Consider the following 20,938-nt stretch of genomic DNA (forward strand, 5'->3'; position numbering starts at 1 on the left):
AAAATTGTAGGAGAACATGAAATAAGTACTTGTTTTGTAGTAATGGGGAACAGGTTGAGGTTTTGGAGATGCTCCATCTTCTGAATCTCTGCTTTCCTACTGTCTTCTTCTTCAAGCACGCAAGGCTCCTTCCATGGCAAGCTGTATGCAAGGGTTTCACCGTTGTCAGTGGCTACCTCCCATCCTCTCAGTGGAAATGTTCAACGCACCATGTCACGGCACGGCTATCCATCTGTCGGTTCTCAATCAGGCCGGAATAGAATCCAGTGATTCTTTTGCGTCTGTCACTAACGCCCCGCCCTCAGGAGTTTGAAGCTCGTCACAGTCATTCAATCATTGAATCCTACTCAGAATACCACAGACAAGGTTTAGACCTTCCGGATTCTCTTGAATGCCGCCATCAGTTCTAGCTTATACCACGAAGATTCTGATTAAAGAATCCAAGAGATATCTACTTAATCTAAGGTAGAACGGAGGTGGTTGTCAGGCACACGTTCATAGTTGAGAATGATGATGAGTGTCACGGATCATCACATTCATCCGGTTTAAGAACAAGTAATATCTTAGAATGGAAGCAAGCTTGATTGAATGAAAAACAGTAGTAATTGCATTAATCCATCAAGACACAGCAGAGCTCCTCACCCCCAACCATGGGGTTTAGAGACTCATGCCGTGGAAGGTACACAAAGAAACGTGTAAAGTGTCATGAGGTACAGATACAATGTCAAAAGATCCTATTAATAGTGAACTAGTAACCTAGGGTATACAGAAATGAGTAAATGACGTAAAAATCCACTTCTGGGTCCACTTAGTGTGTGCTTGGGCTGAGCATTGAAGCTTTCATGTGTAGAGACTTTTTCTGGAGTTAAACGCCAGCTTTTATGCCAGTTTGGGCGTTTAACTCCAATTTTTATGCCAGTTCCAGCGTTAAACGCTGGGAATTCTGAAGCTGATTTGCAACGCCGGTTTGGGCCATCAAATCTCGGGCAAAGTATGAACTATTATACATTGCTGGAAAGCCCAGGATGTCTACTTTTCAACGCCGTTGAGAGCGCGCCAATTGGGCTTCTGTAGCTCCAGAAAATCCACTTCGAGTGCAGGGAGGTCAGAATCCAACAGCATCTGCAGTCCTTTTTAGCCTCTGAATCAGATTTTTGCTCAGGACCCTCAATTTCAGCCAGAAAATACCTGAAATCACTGAAAAACACACAAACTCATAGTAAAGTCTAGAAAAGTGAATTTTAACTAAAAACTACTAAAAGTATACTAAAAACTAATTAAAATATACTAAAAACATACTAAAAACAATGCCAAAAAGCGTATAAATTATCCGCTCATCACCTTGATAAAGTTCTTCACAAGCTTTGAGCTCCCAAAGTTGATCCTCTTGTATTCCGGGATCCCAAATCTTGTTTCTACACCCGTCTTTAAGTGGATCATCATTGTTCTAAGTGTTCTGTCTCAAGGATTACTTGACACAATCACACCACAAGCATGTGACTAGGGAAACAACTCTTTGAGCTTTTAATCATGTCTGACCTCCCTAGTAATTGATGCTCAGAGCCTTGGACCTTGCTTTTATTATTATTTATTTTTTTCTTTTGATGTTTCTTTTGCTTCAAGGATTAAATTTTTGTTTATTTCAGAGAAGTCATAATAATTCTCTAAATTCCTGTGCTTTATACATCAACATCCCTTGATTCAAATTCAAATATGCACTGTTCATATCATGCATTTAAGATTACCATTAATACCACCACATTTAAGTAAATAAGACTATTCTTAAAATTAACTCAATTTCTCATGCAATACATCACTTTTTTTAGATTTAAGTTCAGTGAGTGGTACATGAAATATCTTTTCAGCATTAAAGCAATTAAAAGAAAGCTAAACTAGTCCTAAGATTCTAACTAATAAAGGATCATGCAACAATCAAAGCAAAATAGCAGAAAGCTAGAACTTAACATAGAAAAAAAGAGGGAAGGAATAAAAATGAAAGGAACTCAACCACTTTAGTTATCCTAGAGGTCACTCTATTCTTCAGGTTGTGCTCCTCAATGAAGATGATTCACCTCCCTTTTGTGCCAAAAAACCAGTAAGCGCAGCGTCCAACAACACCAAACTTAAAGGTTTGCTTGTCTCTAAGCAAAGAAGAACTGAAAATAGAAGAGATGGAGATTATGAGGAGAGAAAAATAAAAGGATAAAAGAATAAGAGAGAATTTAGGATTGGAAGAGAGAGAAAACTGGGCGGCGCAAGCGACGCATACGCGTGGATTGCGCATTCTTCATAATGACGCGTTAGCGTCAGGCACGCGTCCGTGCGCCCTGAATTTTGTGCGATTCGCGCGAAGCCAGCTGCGTGCCCGCGCGACTCTCTGTTCAAATGGCTTGGGAGCCAATTATTCATACGACGCGTTCGCGTCATGCACGCGCTCGCGTGGAAGGCCATATGTGCAACTGACGCAAACGCGTCAGTCACGCATCTGCGTGTTCTAACTTGTGCTTTTAGCACACTTCCTGCCCCAAGCCCGCGCAACTCTCTGTCAAACATTCTTTTACGTCGAATTTGTAGGTCACGCGTTCGCGTCAGGGACGCGCCCGCGTGAATGGCTAAAATCACAAACGACGCGAACGCGTGAGGTACGTGAACGCGTGGGATCATTTGTGCGAAAGGCTCCATTCTGGCGCCACTCCTGTGCAACTCTCTGTTAAATTTATTTTTTCACTCACACATGATCGACGCGTTCACGTCAGTGACGCTTGCACGTCGTATGCACGTTTTTTTATCTTGATGTGTTTGGTTCCTACGATAAAATTGCTGCATGATCAGAAAATTAGTAAGAACTCAATAAAATAACTAAGAAACTACTACTATGAAAATTGGCTAAGGATACGAATTTATCGGGTTGCCTCCTGACAAGCGCTTCTTTAACGTCACTAGCTTGACGGTCAGCTCTGCTAGTTCAGCAGATGAGTGGACCTCTGGCGATCGATCTCGCCTCCAAGATAGTGTTTCAACCTCTGGCCATTCACCGTAAATTTTCTGTCAGAATTCTCTTCTTGTATTTCTACATGACCATATGGTGAAGCTCTGGTAACCACAAACGATCCTGACCATCGGGATTTCAGCTTCTCGGGAAAGAATTTGAGCCTTGAATTATATAGAAGCACTCTTTGTCCTGGCTCAAAGACTCTGATGGCAATCTTCTTGTCATGCAGTAGCTTAGTTCTTTCCTTATAGAGCTTGTAATTCTCATAGGCTGAATATCTGAATTCATCAAGCTCATTCAGCTGAAGCATTCGCTTGATTCCTATAGCTTCCGAATCAAGATTCAGATACCTGGTTGCCCAGTAAGCTTTATGCTCCAGCTCAAACTGGCAAGTGACAGGCTTTGCCATAGACCAACTGATAAGGGGACATGCCAATGTGGGTCTTGTATACTGTCCGGTATGCCCAGAGAGCATCATCAAGCTTTCTAGACCAGTCCTTTCTGGAAATACTGACGGTCTTCTCTAGAATCCTCTTAAGTTTCCTATTGGAAACTTCAACCTATCCACTTGTCTGAGGGTGATAGGGGTTGCCACTTTATGACGGACTCCGTATCTCAGCAGAAGAGAGTCCAGCTGTCTATTGCAGAAATGGCTTCCTCCATCACTAATGAGTGTCTGTGGGACACCAAACCGGCTAAAGATATATCTTTGAAGAAAGCTCATTACCACTTTGGCATCATTGGTGGGCAAAGCCATAGCTTCCACCCACTTGGACACATAGTCAACTGCTACTAGAATATAGTTGTTTGAATGTGAGGGTGGAAAAGGTCCCATGAAATCAATACCCCACACATCAAACAACTCAACCTCAAGAATTCCCTACTGTGGCATTTCATGGTTGGTAGGGAGATTTGTAGTTTTTTCACATCTGCCACAGTGCTTCACAAACGCTCTTGAGTCCCTAAAGAGAGTCAGCCAGTAAAACCCACTCTGAAGGACTTTTGTAGCTGTCCTTTCACCACCAAAGTGGCCTCCATAATCAGACCCATGACAGTGCCAAAGAATCTGCTACTTTTCCTCATCCGGGATACATTTTCGGATTATTCCATCTGAGCACCTTTTAAAAAAGTATGGTTCTTCCCAAATGTAGTACTTTGCATCAGTCAGTAGCTTCTTCACCTGTTGCCTACTGTACTCCCTTGGGATAAAATTCATGGCCTTATAATTTGCAATGTCTGCAAACCATGGTGCCTACTGAATGAGGAACAATTGCTCATCTGGAAACGTCTCAATTACAGCTGTAGGTGGTTGTACTCCTACTTCTGGCTCAATTTTGGAGAGATGGTCAGCTACTTGATTCTCTGACCCCTTCCTGTCTTTTATCTCAATATCAAACTCCTGAAGGAGCAACACCCATCTGATTAATCTTGGTTTAGAATCCTGTTTGGTTAGAAGGTACTTCAAAGCAGCATGATCAGTATAAATAATAACCTTAGAGCCAAGTAAATAGGATCTAAACTTATCAACATCGTACACAACAGCTAATAATTCCTTTTCTGTAGTTGTGTAATTCTTTTGGGCATCATTTAACACACGACTGGCATATTAAATGACATGTACAAGCTTACCATGCCTCTGTCCTAAAACAGCTCCTATAGCAAAATCACTAGCATCACACATTAATTCAAATGGTAGATCCCAGTCAGGGGGAGCGATAATAGGGCAGAGGTAAGTTTAGGTTTCAGAGTTTCAAAAGCATGCAGACAATTAGAATCAAAAACAAAAGGAACATCAGCAACCAAAAGGTTGCTTAGAGGTTTTGCAATTTTAGAAAAATCCTTTATAAATCTTTTATAAAATCCTGCATGACCCAAAAAACTCCTGATTGCCTTAACATTAGTTGGTGGTGGTAATTTTTCAATTACCTCCACTTTTGCTCTATCAACCTCAATTCCCTTACTTGAAATCCGGTGTCCAAGAACAATGCCTTATGTAACCATAAAATGGCATTTTTCCCAATTTAAAACAAGGTTTGATTCTTGACATCGTTTCAAGAAAAGAGATAAATGCTTAAGGCAGGATTCAAAAGAATTACCAAAAATAGAAAAGTCATCCATAAATACCTCAATAAACTTTTCAACCATATTAGAAAAAATTGAAAGCATACACCTCTGAAAAGTTGCTGGAGCATTGGAAAGTCCAAAAGGCATTCTTCTGTAGGCAAATACTCCAAAGGGGCATGGGAATGCTGTCTTCTTCTGATCTTGAGGGTCCACTGCAATTTGATTATATATGCAGAATATCTATCTAGAAAACAAAAAATGCATGACCAGCTAACCTCTCAAGCATCTGATCAATGAAAGACAGGGGAAAATGATCCTTCCTTGTAGCAGTGTTGAGCCTCCTGTAGTTAGGGGTGGGCAAAAAAAATCCAAATTTTGGATTTTAAACCAAATCCAAACCAATCCATTTAAAAAAAACCAGTTTTAAACCAAAAAAAAAAAACCACACCAAATTATATTTATTTTATAATTTGGTTTTTGATCCAATCCATTTAAACAGTTTTAAATCCGGATCCAGATCCAGATCCAAATTAAGATCCAAATCTTAAAAAAACTCTAATTTTGAGTATTCTCCTCTTCCATAGATCCTCTTCGACAAATCCTCTCTTCGCCACCATTGATGAGTGGATAATTTATACACTTTTTGGCATTGTTTTTAGGTAGTTTTTAGTATGATCTAGTTACTTTTAGGGATGTTTTCATTAGTTTTTATGCTAAATTCATATTTCTGGACTTTATGAGTTTGTGTATTTTTCTGTGATTTTAGGTATTTTCTGGCTGAAATTGAGGGACCTGAGCAAAACTCTGATAAAAGGCTGACAAAGGACTGCTGATGCTGTTGGAATCTGACCTCCCTGCACTCGAAATGGATTTTCTGGAGCTACAGAACCCAAAATGGCGCGCTCTCAACGGCGTTGGAAAATAGACATCCAGAGCTTTCCAGCAATATATAATAGTCCATACTGTATTTGAGATTTGACGACGTAAACTGGCGCTCAACGCCAGTTCCATGCTGCATTCTGGAGTCAAACGCCAGAAACAGGTCACGAACCAGAGTTGAACGCCAGAAACACGTTACAACTTGGCGTTCAACTCCAAGATAAGCCTCAGCTCGTGTAAAGATCAAGCTCAGACCAAACACACACCAAGTGGGCCCCGGAAGTGGATTTATGCATCAATTACTTACTTCTGTAAACCCTAGTAGCTAGTCTAGTATAAATAGGATAGTTTACTATTGTATTAGACATCTTTGATCAGTTTATGCGATCTTAGACATTGGGGGCTGGCCATTTGGCCATGCCTGGACCTTCATCACTTATGTATTTTCAATGGTGGAGTTTCTACACACCATAGATTAAGGGTGTGGAGCTCTGCTGTACCTCAAGTTTCAATGCAATTACTACTATTTTCTATTCAATTCCGCTTGTTCTTATTCTAAGATATTCGTTGCACTTCAACATGATGAATGTAATGATCCGTGACACTCATCATCATTCTCACCTATGAACGCGTGACTGACAACCACTTCCGTTCTACTTTAGACCGGGCGCATATCTCTTGGATTCCTTAATCAGAATCTTTGTGGTATAAGCTAGATTGATGGCGGCATTCATGAGAATCCGGAAAGTCTAAACCTTGTCTGTGGTATTCCAAGTAGAATTCAGGGATTGAATGACTGTGACGAGCTTCAAACTCGCGATTGTTGGGCGTGATGACAAACGCAAAAGAATCAAGGGATTCTATTCCGACATGATTGAGAACCGACAGATGATTAGTCGTGCCGTGACAGAGCATTTGGACCTTTTTCACTGAGAGGATGGGATGTAGCCATTGACAACAGTGATGCCCTACATACAGCTTGCCATGGAAAGGAATAAGAAGGATTGAAGGAAGGCAGTAGGAAAGCAGAGATCCAACAGGGACAAGCATCTCCATACACTTATCTGAAATTCCCACCATTGAATTACATGAGTAACTCTATCTTTATTTTTTGCTTTATTTACTATTCGAAAACTCCATAACATTTACTATCCGCCTAACTGAGATTTACAAGATGACTATAGCTTGCTTCATACCAACAATCTCAGTGGGATCGACCCTTACTCACGTAAGGTATTACTTGGATGACCCAGTGCACTTGCTGGTTAGTTGTGTGGAGTTGTGACTAAGTGTCATTCACGTTTGAGAGCGCTACTAAGTTTTTGGCACCATTGTTGATGATCACAATTTCGTGCACCAACCATCAACATCTCTTCTTCTCTGCCTCTCGTCGAAGCTCGCCGGTGGTTCGTCGGCCTCTACCTCTTCGAGTCTTCAGTCTTCACTTTGATTCGAGACTCTGTCTTTCTACCTCGACCTCCCATTTGCGACTCTGTCTTCTCTCTTGTTCGGCTCTCTTCTTCTTTTGTTGTTGGCTCGCCGGAGCTCATGCTCATGAATTGAGGTAAGCCTCTTCCTTGCCCTTGGTTCTGAGTTCTGAGTTTTATCTAGGTTTTTTCTATTTTGTTGATTTGTTCTGTTTTGTTCCTTCATGAGTATACTAACTTCTTCACTTCAATGGATTGAATGTGCAGATTTTATAAGTTATTACAATGTGGTATGTCTTTGGAAAACTAAGTTATTGTAATAATTTGTTAATACAAAATTATAAGTATAGGAACTAGTGTTTGCTTGGCATCTTCTCTTCACAGATCTACACAGATTTCATTATGATAAATTTTTTAATTATTTCCAGTAATATTGTCAAATATTGTAAGTATTTTTAATTTAGGGAGATTAGAGCTTATACTCTATTGTATTTGATGTGATGATATAGTGAGTGAAATTTACATGAACCCATGTAGGATAGAGGAAGAAGAAAAAGAAATGCAGAGGACCACAGAAGTCATATAATTGATTTTGACTTTTCTAGTTTCAATGTATAATAATATTAAGAACATGTTATGATCTATATTTGCAAGTGAATGTGATTCTCCTAAGATTATGAATTATATATAGAGTGATGTGCATATTTGTGTCCATGCTGATGCTGATGCCCATGACAAGTTGTTGAGCTACCCTACTCTCTCTTTCAACCCCACAAGCTTCAAAATCATTACAAATATTAATAATTTAGTATGTCATTGTATTGCATACATCCCCTTCACAAAATAAAATCATACTAATAATAAACAAATAAATAAGACACAGTATATACCAAACAAATAAAAAGAGACTTTCAATTAGATTCTATTTCATTTTCTTGGCTTACTAATCACATTTTGTCACTTTGAAGATTTTGAAAATACCTGAAAATTTTCACATATTTTATTTGATGAATTGGCTTTAAAAATTAGCACAAAATCAAAACACAATAGACTCATCAGACAATATGAACCTATTTTTATGCTTCCAGAAAACATTAGTTCTGATATCACTATCCTGAGTGAAATTTCAAGTTTCTGGTTCTACAGTATGGTTTGAAATATCTGGTTAATAAGGGTGAACGCAAGCTTTATATAAAATATCTGGTCCTACAAGTATCAAGCTCTATTTCTGGAAAAGAGCATATAAAAGCAGCCTATTCTGACCTGGAAAAAATACGAAAACTTAGGAAAGAAGCTGAATTCCTGGAAGCATCTTTCAGGGCGAAGGCTGATTCTTTACAGCAGGTATGGCTTCCTTTCCCTCAATGACTTTCCACTTTGAAAGTGGAATATGCATATCCCTATTTGGTTTCTAATTATAGTTGTTATCTACTATCTAGTGTTTTTCACTTCTATATGTTCGTTAGGAGATAAGACTGATTGGAGCTACAAAGCATTGTGAATATCGATGCAACTTCAGTTGTATGCTTGGATAATGTTCTTTTTATTATTCCTATAGCATTTAAGGTGTCTTGATTATTTTATTTTAGAAAAGGATTAAATTCTATAAGTAGTACCCAATTTCATTATTTTCTTGCTAAAATTCATTAGTATGTTGCTCGACGTCCATGGATACTTGTCCCCTCTCATTTCCCCTTATAAGAGTCTGCATTTTCTGGTCGGTAACAATTTTATTATACTCACTTCAGGGAGTTGGTGGTGGTCAGTCTCAAACACAAGTTGGTGATGATCAAGAATTTACGAAAGGGAAAAGCAGAAAGAATGCAAATGCAAGGGTGGATAGGAGCAAAAGGTATGAAATTCCTTAGTTTTTAGCTTTATTGTTTTCCTATCTAGTGACTGGTATTCTGAAAGCTTTACTCTATTGTCAGCTGTTACTTTCTTCGGTAAAATGTTATTTCTGTTTTTTTATTTATGTGTTTTTTTCAAAAATGTTGGAAAATCTCGTGGATTCTTGGACATCATTATACCTCGTGGTAGCAGAAAGTCTGACCTGGAGGCTGATGTGAGTGCTTCTGTATGCTTCCTTCTCTTTGCCTTTTTGTATCTTCAGCAAGAATTCTCTTGCGTCTTTATGTCTTCAGTGAGAACCTGTTATTTGGCTTTAATTTGTTAATGTATCAGCATAGGACATCAAACTGGCACTATGATTTCTTGCTTTATCTGTGAATCTAATTATCTACTCTAGTGGTTGGGTGGATACTATGTTGACCTCTGATTAATGTGGACTATGAATCTTATTTGCAGGATAATCATGATGAGCAGTCTCCACCAAATGTAGGGATCATGGACCAAGAATCCAATGAATTCCGCCGGTTTGAGACTCTGAGAAAGGAGTTAATGGAACTTGAGAAACGCGTTGAAATTAGTACATATCAATAAGAAAATAACGAGGTACATCGGAAATTCTATGACTTGCAAGTTGCAAGTACGAAATATTTGGTTCCTTTTCATGTTGCTTCTGAGAAACTATGAAGGAGTAACTATATTCTTTAAATTTATGTTGGTTTTGGCTTGGTGTACACATTTAGATTTAACATTTTATATTTGCTTTTGTAGGATTTAGTAGTCATTGATGATGGTGCTCGTTATAGTGATGCTGCTGGATCTTTTCAGTTGTCCAGGGTTCAGAAGAAGGAAAATATCATAGAGAAATCTTTAGGCAAATTAAAAGAAACAGGAACAAATTCTGGAGGTGGTTCTTTAATGTGAACATTATCCTTATTTATTTGGTTTGAGTTCATCTGTCACATTAATCAATGAAGCTTGAGTAATTATTTTTTGTTAACCAGTTTAGATTCATATATCATCTGTCACATCTGATATCACATATGAATCATGCTGAAGTGGATTTTTTGTTAAAATATATGGTTTGAAAATTAGATTTTTAAAACTAGTTTTAAAATTGGATTTTTGGTTGAAGAAACTGGTTTTAAAACTGGATTTTCAAAAATTGGTTTTAAAACTGAATTTTTAGTTAAAAAATCTGGTTTTAAAATTGGATTTTATAAAAAAACTGGATTTTAGATTTGGATTAAAAAAACCGGATTTTAGATTTGGATTTTAAAAAAATCGGATTTAAAACCGGTTTTATACGTAAAACTGGATTTAAAATTGGTTTGTAAATAAAACCGGATTTAAATTCTAAAACCGGTTTAGAACCGGTTTTTATTTTTTCAAACCGAATTAGAACCGGTTTCTCTCTTCAATACAGTTCTAGTTTGGTTTCATGAACCATAAAAGTGGTTCTGAAATGGATCCAGTTTGGATTTATAAAAATCCAAACCATGCCCACCCCTACCTGTAGTCTATACACATTCTCCATCCAGTGATGGTTCTTGTGGGAATAAGCTCATTCTTTTTATTCTTGATCACTGTCATCCCTCCTTTCTTGGGAACTACCTGCACAGGACTTATCCAAGGACTGTCAGAAATAGGATAAATAATTCCTGCTTCCCATAATTTCATTACCTCTTTTTGGACCACTTCTTTCATGGTTGGATTGAGTCTCTTTTGTGGTTGCACAACTGGTTTAACATCATCTTCAAGGAGGATCTTGTGCATACACTTGGTTGGACTAATCCCTTTCAAGTCACTAATGGTCCACCCAAGAGCTGTTTTATGACTCTTGAGCACTGAAATAAGCGCCTCTTTCTCTTCAGGCTTCAGGGAAGATCTTATAATTACTGAATATGAGTCATTCTCACCCAAAAACACATATTTCAGAGAAGGGGGTAAGGATTTGAGCTCAAGCTTGGGGGCTTCCTCCTCTGCTTTAGGCGTGTGAACCATAGCCTTTTGGGGTGGTGAATTATCAATTTCAACTACTTCATACTCAGAGATAGGATCTAGAATGTCATCAAGCACCTCAGCTTTCAGTACCTCTTGAACAAGTGGTTCAAAAACATCTACTTTCATACACCCTTCAGAGTCATTAGGGTGCTTGAGAGCTTCAAAAATATGAAGGACCACCTATTCTTCATTGACCCTCAAGGTCAATTCACCGTTTTGCACATCAATCAGAGCTCTACCTATAGCTAAAAAGGGTCTACCAAGTATAATAGAGGATTTTACCTCCTCTTCCATGTCTAATATGACAAAATCAATAGGAAAGATGAATGGCCCCACTTTAACAAGTAAATCTTCAACAACACCCATAGGTAATTTAATAGAAAGATTAGCAAGTTAAAGAGAAATACAAGTGGGTTTTACCTCCTTAATTTGAAGCTTTTTCATCACTGAAAGTGGCATTAGATTGATGCTAGCTCCAAGGTCACATAAAGCTCTCTAAATGGTGACATCTCCAATGGTGCAAGGAATGACAAAGCTTCCTGGGTCTGGCATCTTCTCGGGAAGGTTGTGTTGAATAATGGCACTGCATTCCTTGGTTAACACCACTGTTTCTTGTTCCTTCCAGTTCCTCTTGTGGGTCAACAGTTCTTTCATAAATTTAGCATAGAGAGGCATTTGCTCCAGAGCCTCTGCAAAGGGAATGTTGATCTGTAGCTTCTTGAAGACATCTAAAATTTAGAGAATTGCTTTTCTTTTAAAGCTTTCTGAAGTCTCTGAGGACGGATATGGCATTTTTGGCTTGTATTCAGGAGCCTTTGGAAATGTAGGATACGTGTCTAGAGAGTCAGGGAATGGGTTGTCTGCACGCTTTGGAGAGGCGTGCTCCACTTCTTCCTTTTTCTCCTCTGGAGCTTTCTTTTCAACTAGCTCTTCATTGGCTCTTGTCTCAGAGCCAGCTGTTTTACCACTTCTCAATTGAATAACCTTGCAGTCTTCTCTTGGATTCACCACTGTATCACTTGGAAATGTACTTACAGACCTCTCAGGTATTTGCTTGCTCAGCTGACCCATTTGCACTTCCAAGTTTCTAATGGAGGCTCTGGTTTCCTGCATAAAACTCCTCATCATCTCCCAATTAGAATCTTCCTTGGATTTAGAGTTAGCCTGCTGAGGCTGAGATTGGCAGTTATTGTAACTGTTCTGTTGGAAACCGCCCTGAGAGTTATTGTTGAAATTCTAAGGTCTCTGGGATTGGTCCCTCCACCCAAAATTTGGGTGATTTCTCCATCCTTAATTGTACGTATGAGAGTAGGGGTTATTATTGGATTTTCTAGAACCACTCCCCATGTAATTAACCTGTTCAGAAGAGGATTAAGCATAATCATAGTTGTCATGCTGCATTAAATGTCCTGCCATGTCATAAGAGATCTCTTGAGGTGGATTTTGGGTGTTGATGGCTGAGACTTGCATGCCACCCATGTGTTGAGTGAGTAGATTTATATGCTGAGACATAAACTTGTTCTGAGCAAGAATAACATTAAGAGCTTCCACTTCCATAACACCCTTCTTCTGAGGAGCCTTAGAGTTCACAAGATTCCTGTTAGATGAGTATAGATATTGGTTGCTAGCAACCAATTCAATAAGCTCAATAGTCTCCTCCGGTGTCTTCTTCTTGTACAATGAACCTCCTGCAGAATTATCTAGGCACATCTTGGACATTTCACCCAAGCCTTCATAAAAGATGTCTAGTTGAGTCCATTGGGAGAACATGTCCAGAAGGCATTGCCTAGTCAGTAGCTTGTATCTCTCCCAAGCTTCATACAGAGTCTTACCATCCTTCTGCCTAAAGGTCTGAACCTCCATCCTAAGCTTAGTCAGCTTCTTTGGTGGGAAAAATTTTGCGAGAAACTCAGTAACCACCTTGTTCCAAGTATCCAAACTCTCCTTGGGTTGAGACTCTAACCATAGCTTTGCTCCATCCCTCAGAGCAAACGGGAAGAGCATAAGTTTGTACACATCCGGGTTTACTTCATTTGTCTTCACAGTATCACAAATTTGTAGAAAACTAGAAATAAACTGATTTCGGTTTTCGTGGGGAAGACCATGATACTGGCAGTTTTGTTGCACCAGAGTGACCAGTTGAGGCTTCAACTCAAAGTTGTTCGCAGCAATAGGAGGGCACCACGATGCTCTTTCCATAGAGATCTACAGTAGGAGAAGAGTAAGAGCCAAGCACTCTCCTTTGTTGCTCATTTCCATTCGGATTTGCCGCATTGGCATTCTCAGTATTAGTCGGATCCATAGTGGATTCTGTAGCCTTGTAAAGCCTTGCTTGTTGTAAACGCCGCCTAAGAGTCCTTTCAGGTTCAGGATCAAAGCCTAAGAGATATTCTTTGTCTTTGTTCCTGTGCATAAACAACAATAAAACAAGAGAGAATGGGAATCTCTACGTCAGAGTGCATAGAATTCCCAGTGAGGTAATCTGTGTAAAGAAATAAAAATAATACTAAATAAAATAAATAAATAAATAGAACAAATAACCAGTCAACACCAAACTTAATTTCTGAAATTAAGAAAGATATTAGTGCTATTTATTTATTTAAAAGTTTATTAATTTTTTTTTGAAATATATATTTCTTTTTTGAAAATATTTAATTTTTTCTTTTTTTTAAAAAATAGATTTTAATAAAATAAAAAAATAAAATGCTTGATCTAAGCAATCAAACAACTAATAGTTGTTAATCACTATCAATCCCCGGCAACGGCGCTAAAAACTTGATGCGGTATTTTACAACTCACACTACTAACCAGCAAGTGCACCGGGTTGTACCAAGTAATACCTTACGTGAGTAAGGGTCAATCCCACGAGGATTGATGGATCAAGCAACAATAGCGTTTGATAAGATTAGTTAGGCAAGTATAAAATGGTTTTGAGATATTCTAAGAGCATTAAACAGTACTTTAAAAATTTCAGAAAGTAAGCAACAATGAGTTGGGAATAAAATAATTGAGAAAGCAGTTAAGGTTTCAGAGTTATATAATTTTTCCGGATTAACTTTTCTTACTAACTATTTTAATCATGTAGGATTTAATTCATGGCAAACTATATTTGACTAGATCGTAATTTCTTAGACCTTTCTAGTCTCCTCTAAAATTCATCAACATCCAATTCCTTGGTCAATTAATTCCAATTAGAAGCTACATGATCAAATTCCAGTTTATATGCCACAAAAATTCTAATTATCCAAAAATAAGGGAATTATATGTCACGTATCCCGTTAAATCCAAATAATTAAAATTTAGGAGAATATGTTTTCAAGCTGTTGTTCAAGTAAATAGCTTTTCCAAGTTTTACAAGAACTCAAATAGAAAGAGGGTCATACTTCCGTTCCACCCAAATTCATAAAATAAAAAGCGAAAATAATTCTTAAATATAAATCCAAAACATAAATTAAAATAGAAAAAGCAATAAAATCAATCCATACAAATAGACAGAGCTCCTAACCTTAACAATGAAGGATTAGTTGCTCATGGTTCAGAGAAGAAAAATAAGGGTTCTGGTAACAATCTGTGTGTCTATCTATCCCTGTCTAAATGTACAGAGTCCTATTATATTACTAACCCTCATAAATTTAAATTCTAATTATCTAAAACTAAAAATAATAATCTTTTCCTAAAAGATAAGATTTGAAATTAAATTCGAATTAATTAACAAGTCTTCAGCTGATGGGTGGGGACCACTTGCTTTGTCCATTATGTAGCTTCTAATCTGTGTTTTCTAGGCTGGAAACTGGGTCAAAAACAGCCTAGGATTCGTAACCAGCGTTTTCTGTATTATTGCAGATTGCGCATGTGACACGTCCGCATCGTCCATTGGAGAGTGGAGTAGATATGAGGGTTCAATGCTTAGGAGGAAGGGTTCATGATAGGAAGGTGGTTCATCTTGATAAGGATATGGAGATGGTGTATATTGTGGTGGTGGTTCTTGGGAGTAATTGTGTTGGAATGTGGGTGGTGGTATGTATAGTTCATATGGCTCATAAGGTGGTTGGTATGGTGGATATGGGTTAGGGTCATATGGAAGTGTTTGATTGTAGGGGGCTTGTGAGTATGGTGATTCAAAGCTATGTTGAAGAGGGGGTTCATAGGCATATGATGGTGGTTGTTGGTAGCCACAAGGAGGTCCACCATATCCATTGTCTTAGTATGCATCATGGAATGGCTCTTGCTCGTAGTACATTGGAGAGGGTTGTTGCCATGGCGGTTGTCCATAAGCTTGAGGCTCCTCCCACCTTTGATTGTCCCAACCTTGTTGCATATCCTCATTGTAGCTTCCATTCCCTATAACATAATTTGAACCAAACTCATAGTCAAAGGGGTGAGGATTCATATTAACAAGAGAAAATAAAAATAAAAACAAAAACTAACAAGAAATAATGAAATTGAACTCCTAAAACTAGCAAAAACTAACAAATAAATGAAAAGGCAAACATATTCACAATATTCACAATAACCAATAATAAGGCACACATTTGCAATTCCCCGGCAACGGCGCCAAAAACTTGACGGAAAAAAAATGTCGGTAAAGATTTTCTCAAAAATTATCACGTTACAAGTATAGTTCTAAACCAACAAATTATCCTCAGTCAATGTTTAAATTGTTTGTCACAAATACAAACCCAATAAAATTAACCGAAGTATTCAAACCTTGGGTTGTCACTCAAGGAATTGCAGGGAAGTGTAGTTTATTATTAGTTATGGAAAAGTATATTTTTGGGGTTTCTAAAATAAGGAACAAGAAAATATAGATTGCGAGAAAAATAAACTAATAACTAAAAAAGCTCTTAGCAAGGATTGAGAATTAGAAGTCCTATCCTCATTATCATTATCAATTGTGATGGTAAATGTGAATTGTCTTCACTTAGTTAACCTCTAACCAATGGAGGAAAGTCAAGTGTATACAATTGATAAACCCATATTTTATGATATATATTGTGCTCAATTTAAGTGATTTATTCAACCCTTCACCTACTTATTCATAGAAATTGCATAAGTTTTGCTTTCCCTTCCTTATTATGTGATATATGTAAAACACATGTTTTCTATGCTTTAAAAGTAATTATTTTAATTACCCTTTATTACCATTCGATGCCGTGATTTGTGTGTTGAGTAGTTGCAGAGCTTCTAAGGCAGGAATGACTTAAAGGATGGAAAGGAAACATACGAAAATAGAAGGAAAGCACCAAATTGAGTTTTTGAAGAAACTGGCAGCAACGCGAACGTGTGGACGACGCGGCTGCATGACCAGCGCGAAAAGGGAGCGACGCGAACGCGTGAATGATGCGGCCGCACACCTTAAGCAGAACACAGATGATGCGGACGCATGATCGAAGCGAACGCATAACAAGGAAAACTCCAAATGACGCGACCGCGTGACCCACGCAGACGCGTGACATACGCGATCTGCAGAATTTACAGATCTCGTTTCCAGCAATTTATGGCCCCTTTTGACCCAGATCCAAGTCCAGAGAACACAGATTGAAAGATTATAAATGGAGGAGTCCATCCAATCATAGGGACGATTCATTCATACATAGCTTGAGGATTAGATGTAGTTTTTAGAGAGAGAGGTTCTCTCCTCTCTCTTAGGATTAGGATTAGGATTAGGATTTATATTAGGATTAGGATTTATATTAGGATTAGGATTTATCTCATCTTCATATCAGGTTCAATATTCCTTTATTTTGATTTCTCTTATTTTTAATTATATATGTTGCCAATTTGGCTTAATGACATTCATGTTATGATTTTCTTAATTAATATTACTTGAGGTATTTCATATTTAAGATTTCTTTCTTTTATTTATGTTATTGTTGCTTCCCATCTGAAGGCATTTTTATTCAAGTAGATTTTTCTCCCTTTTGGCTTTGGTTTAGTGATTGGTAACACTTGAGTTATCAAACTCAGCAGTGGTTGAAATTGGCAGATTACTGATTGATCTGGATTGCTCTAAAGCTAGTTTCTCCACAGGAGTTAACTAGGAATTGAGGATCAAGTTAATCAGTCCATTTGACTTACCTTTGCTTTAGTGAAGGTTAACTAAGTGGGATTAAGACCCAATTCTCATCACACCTGATAAGGATAACAAGGATAGGATTTCCAGTTCTGATACCTTGCCAAGAGTTTATTTTACAGTTATTTATTTATTTTACTTGTCATTTAACATACTTCTTCCTTACTTTCAAAACCCCCAATTTACAAGACTCATAACCAATAATAAAACACACCTCCCTGCAATTCCTTGTGAAGACGACCCGAGGTTTGATACTTCGGTTAATTATTTTTATTTGGTTTGTTACTTGTGACAACCAAATGTTTGTACGAAGGGATTTTCTGTTGGTTTAGAATATATACTTACAACGCGACTATATTTTTATAAAATTCTTTACTAGCAAAAATCCTAACGTCAAAATGGCGCCATTGCCGGGGAATTGCAAACGTGTGCCTTATTATTGGTTATTGTACATATTTTTCTTTTACTCGCTTATTTGTTTTTTTCTCTCCCCCTTTTTATTTCTGATAACTACTATGAATTCTTACCCCTCTCACTTTGAGTTTGGTTCTACTTTTGTTGCAAGGAATGGAAGCTATAACAGGACTATGCATCAAGGTCTAAGCAATCAAAGATGGATGGAGCCAAGAGGATTTGATCACCCCTTTAGGCAACAACACCCTCCTAGATATCATGGACAAAGACCATTCTACAATGCATACCAAGCTGATAGGTATGGTGGACCGCCTTGTAGCTATTAACAAGCCCCACCCTATGCTCAGAGACCATCCTTTCAACACAACCTCAACGCACCATACTCACAAGCTTCTTTTCGCCATTCACCATCATATGATCCTTATCCGCCCCAACGCCAATCCAATTTCTCCCAAGAACCACCACTCCCCTATGCACCATGTCCATATCCATCAAGCAAAGAATCACAGGTTTGCTTCAAAGAATCGATAGACCAATTTAATGCAACCCTTCATCAACTGGAGCAAGCAATAAATCAATTATCTTTTGAACGTTCAGACACTCAATAGACTCCTATGGCTTCATGTGGAGAATCTAATGAGGAACGCAACACGAAGAAGACACTAGAAACTCCAGTGGACAGCATAGAGCATAACTTCGTACTAGAACAAGTAGAGGACGCTGTCACTGTAGAAGAAGAAGAGTTGGTTGAAGATTTAGGAGATGCTGAACCTCCGCATGAATCCAGAGTTGTGGAGAATTCCGTTGAAGACGCTACAATTGACGCTAAAGAGGATTTTGCACAGCCTCCAATGCAGGTATCTTATGAGGAATTAGACGGAATAACCCAAGACTCAAGTTTTCCTGATGATGATAGTCACCACTCAAGTTCTCTTAATAATGAACTTGCATCCGCAAGTGAATTCTTTGAGACAGAAGAATCTTCCCCAAGTGAATATGAAGATGATGCAGAGGTCGACTTTTCTCAACCTCCCAATTATGACTCAAGTGATGAGGAAGATATCAGTGACTTTGATCAAGACATGGTTGAAATGGAAGAAATTTGCCAAGAAGTGGAGGAATTCACAGAAGACCACAAGGGAGTAGAGCTTCCAGAACCACTGGAAACACTGATCCCAAGGCCATTACCACCCAATACAGATTTCAAGTGGGTAAAATCCTTAACTTTCATCTTTACCTTTCCACTTGAATATGGTTTACTTGAAACAGATGGCCAGCTTAGAGCTCTCTATGGCTTTAAGAGCAAAAGGAAAATGACTCGCACTCAGAGCTAGCATGCAAGATTCAATGAGGTTTCACACTTCAATTTGAGGTGCAAGGATTGGTGTCAAGCTCAATAGAAAGGATCTCGGAAGCTGTTTGGTCACTACAGTGAAGATTCAGACTACTCACCACCCGGCTAGAAAAATGCAGATCAAGACAAAAACGGGTGTAAAAGCAAAGTTTGGGATCTTGGAATCTCTTCTGACATTCAACACCCCGGGAGCCTGGAAACCTGTTGGAAACTGCTCAAAGGCTTTGCGTGCCTTGTATGGAACCCCAGAGGATGCTGGCATTCCAAACACTGGTGGAGATTTCTGGACGAATTCAAGCACAAGCCACCATAATAGGAAGCTCATCAAATGTCCAACTTAAGGACTTTAACTGAAAGTGCTAGGTGGGAGACAACCCACCATGGTATGATCGTCCCTCTTCATTTTTAATTCTAGTCTGTTTTGTTTGTTTTGAATTTTAATTGAACCTGAAATTTTGCATAACATTCATATTAGCATCGCATTCTGCATACTGCATAAAAAAACACGCACGTAACGCGTAAGCGTCGCCGATGCGTCCGCGTCATATGTGCATTGGGAAGAAAACTAAATTGAACAGAGAGTCACGTGACAGCGCGGCTGGAGGCGTGCATTTGGCACAAATTGGTCCACGCGACCGCGTCGATGACGCATCCACGTCATGTGAGAAAAATGCCTCCCACGCGTCCGCGTCACCCACGCGAACGCGTGCCCTATAAATCGACGTAAAAAGGGTGTATGGCTGAAGTTGAGCTGGAACGTGGCTGGACTCGTGCTAGAAGCACAAGCCCTACCACGCGAACGCGTGCCCTATGCGTCTGCGTCGTTTTCTGAAATATGGCCATTCACGCGATCGCGTCACCCACGCAAACGCGTCACCCAGAAATTTGGCAATGTGCGTATTAAACAGAAAGTTGTGTGTGCGCGAGGCTGCACTCACGCCAATAGCACAAATCAGGTCACGCGATCGCGTGATTCACGCGTCCGCGTCACCTGATAATTATCACACACCACTCGATCGCATGATCCACGCGTCCGCGTCACCTGCGCCGCACAGCTTATCCAGATCAGCCAAGATATCTTATCTTTTCCTTCCCCAAATCTAAATCTTCTCTTTCCTTTCTTATTTCTTTCTTCCTCCTTTCTTCTGTTCTTCTTCTTTTTCCATTGGTGTTAAATTTTCTTTTTCAACTATTGCATCTTTTCTTGAATTAATCTGGTGTTTTATGACTTGTTTTATTCTAATTGGGTATTATTATTCATAAGTCAATGCTAATTTTTATAATACTGATATTCCTTTTGCATTGATATACACTTACACTATCTTGCATTACCTACACTCTCTTCTCCATTGTTGCGACTTTTACACTATTGATATGCCATTTGCTTCCACTATTTTCTCACTTGCATGTTGTAGTTACCATGTAATTGAGACCTTTATTATTTGGCATTAACACCCATATCCTTATTTTTGGGTTACTTTTCTTTTTTTCCCCTTCTTTCAGGATGGCCACCACAAAGGGAGAGGAAAAGCTTCTTAATAGGGAGACAAACAAGTTCATCTACTCAATCTTTAGAGAAAAGCATAAGTTGAAGTAACCTGTCCACCTACACATCTTAGCATGCACCGAGGACGGTGCAACCTTTAAGTGTGCGGAGGTCGATACCGATCTCCGTGGGTTAGTCACTGATGAGCGGATAATTTCTACGCTTTTTGGCATTGTTTTTAGTATGTTTTTAGTATGTTTTAGTTAGTTTTTATTATATTTTTATTAGTTTTTAGTTAAAATTCACTTTTCTGGAATTTACTATGAGTTTGTGTGTTTTTCTGTGATTTCAGGTATTTTCTGACTGAAATTGAGGGACCTGAGCAAAAATCTGATTC

At 38.6% G+C, this 20,938-nt stretch overlaps 1 long non-coding RNA gene across 2 annotated transcripts; it reads left to right on the forward strand.

Annotated features, from left to right (window-relative positions):
• Positions 1-8,574: 8,574 nt before the first annotated feature.
• LOC112776936 (uncharacterized) lies at positions 8,575-9,811 on the forward strand. Of its 2 annotated transcripts, none has more exons than XR_011878617.1 (3): positions 8,575-8,706; positions 9,111-9,439; positions 9,670-9,811. It is a non-coding gene; the product is annotated as an uncharacterized lncRNA (long non-coding RNA). The 2 variants fall into 2 exon arrangements; XR_011878619.1 differs by having other exon boundaries at positions 9,111-9,427.
• The last annotated feature ends 11,127 nt before the right edge of the window (positions 9,812-20,938 follow it).

Source organism: Arachis hypogaea, chromosome 3, assembly GCF_003086295.3.
Source record: "Arachis hypogaea cultivar Tifrunner chromosome 3, arahy.Tifrunner.gnm2.J5K5, whole genome shotgun sequence".
Taxonomy (NCBI): Eukaryota; Viridiplantae; Streptophyta; class Magnoliopsida; order Fabales; family Fabaceae; genus Arachis; species Arachis hypogaea.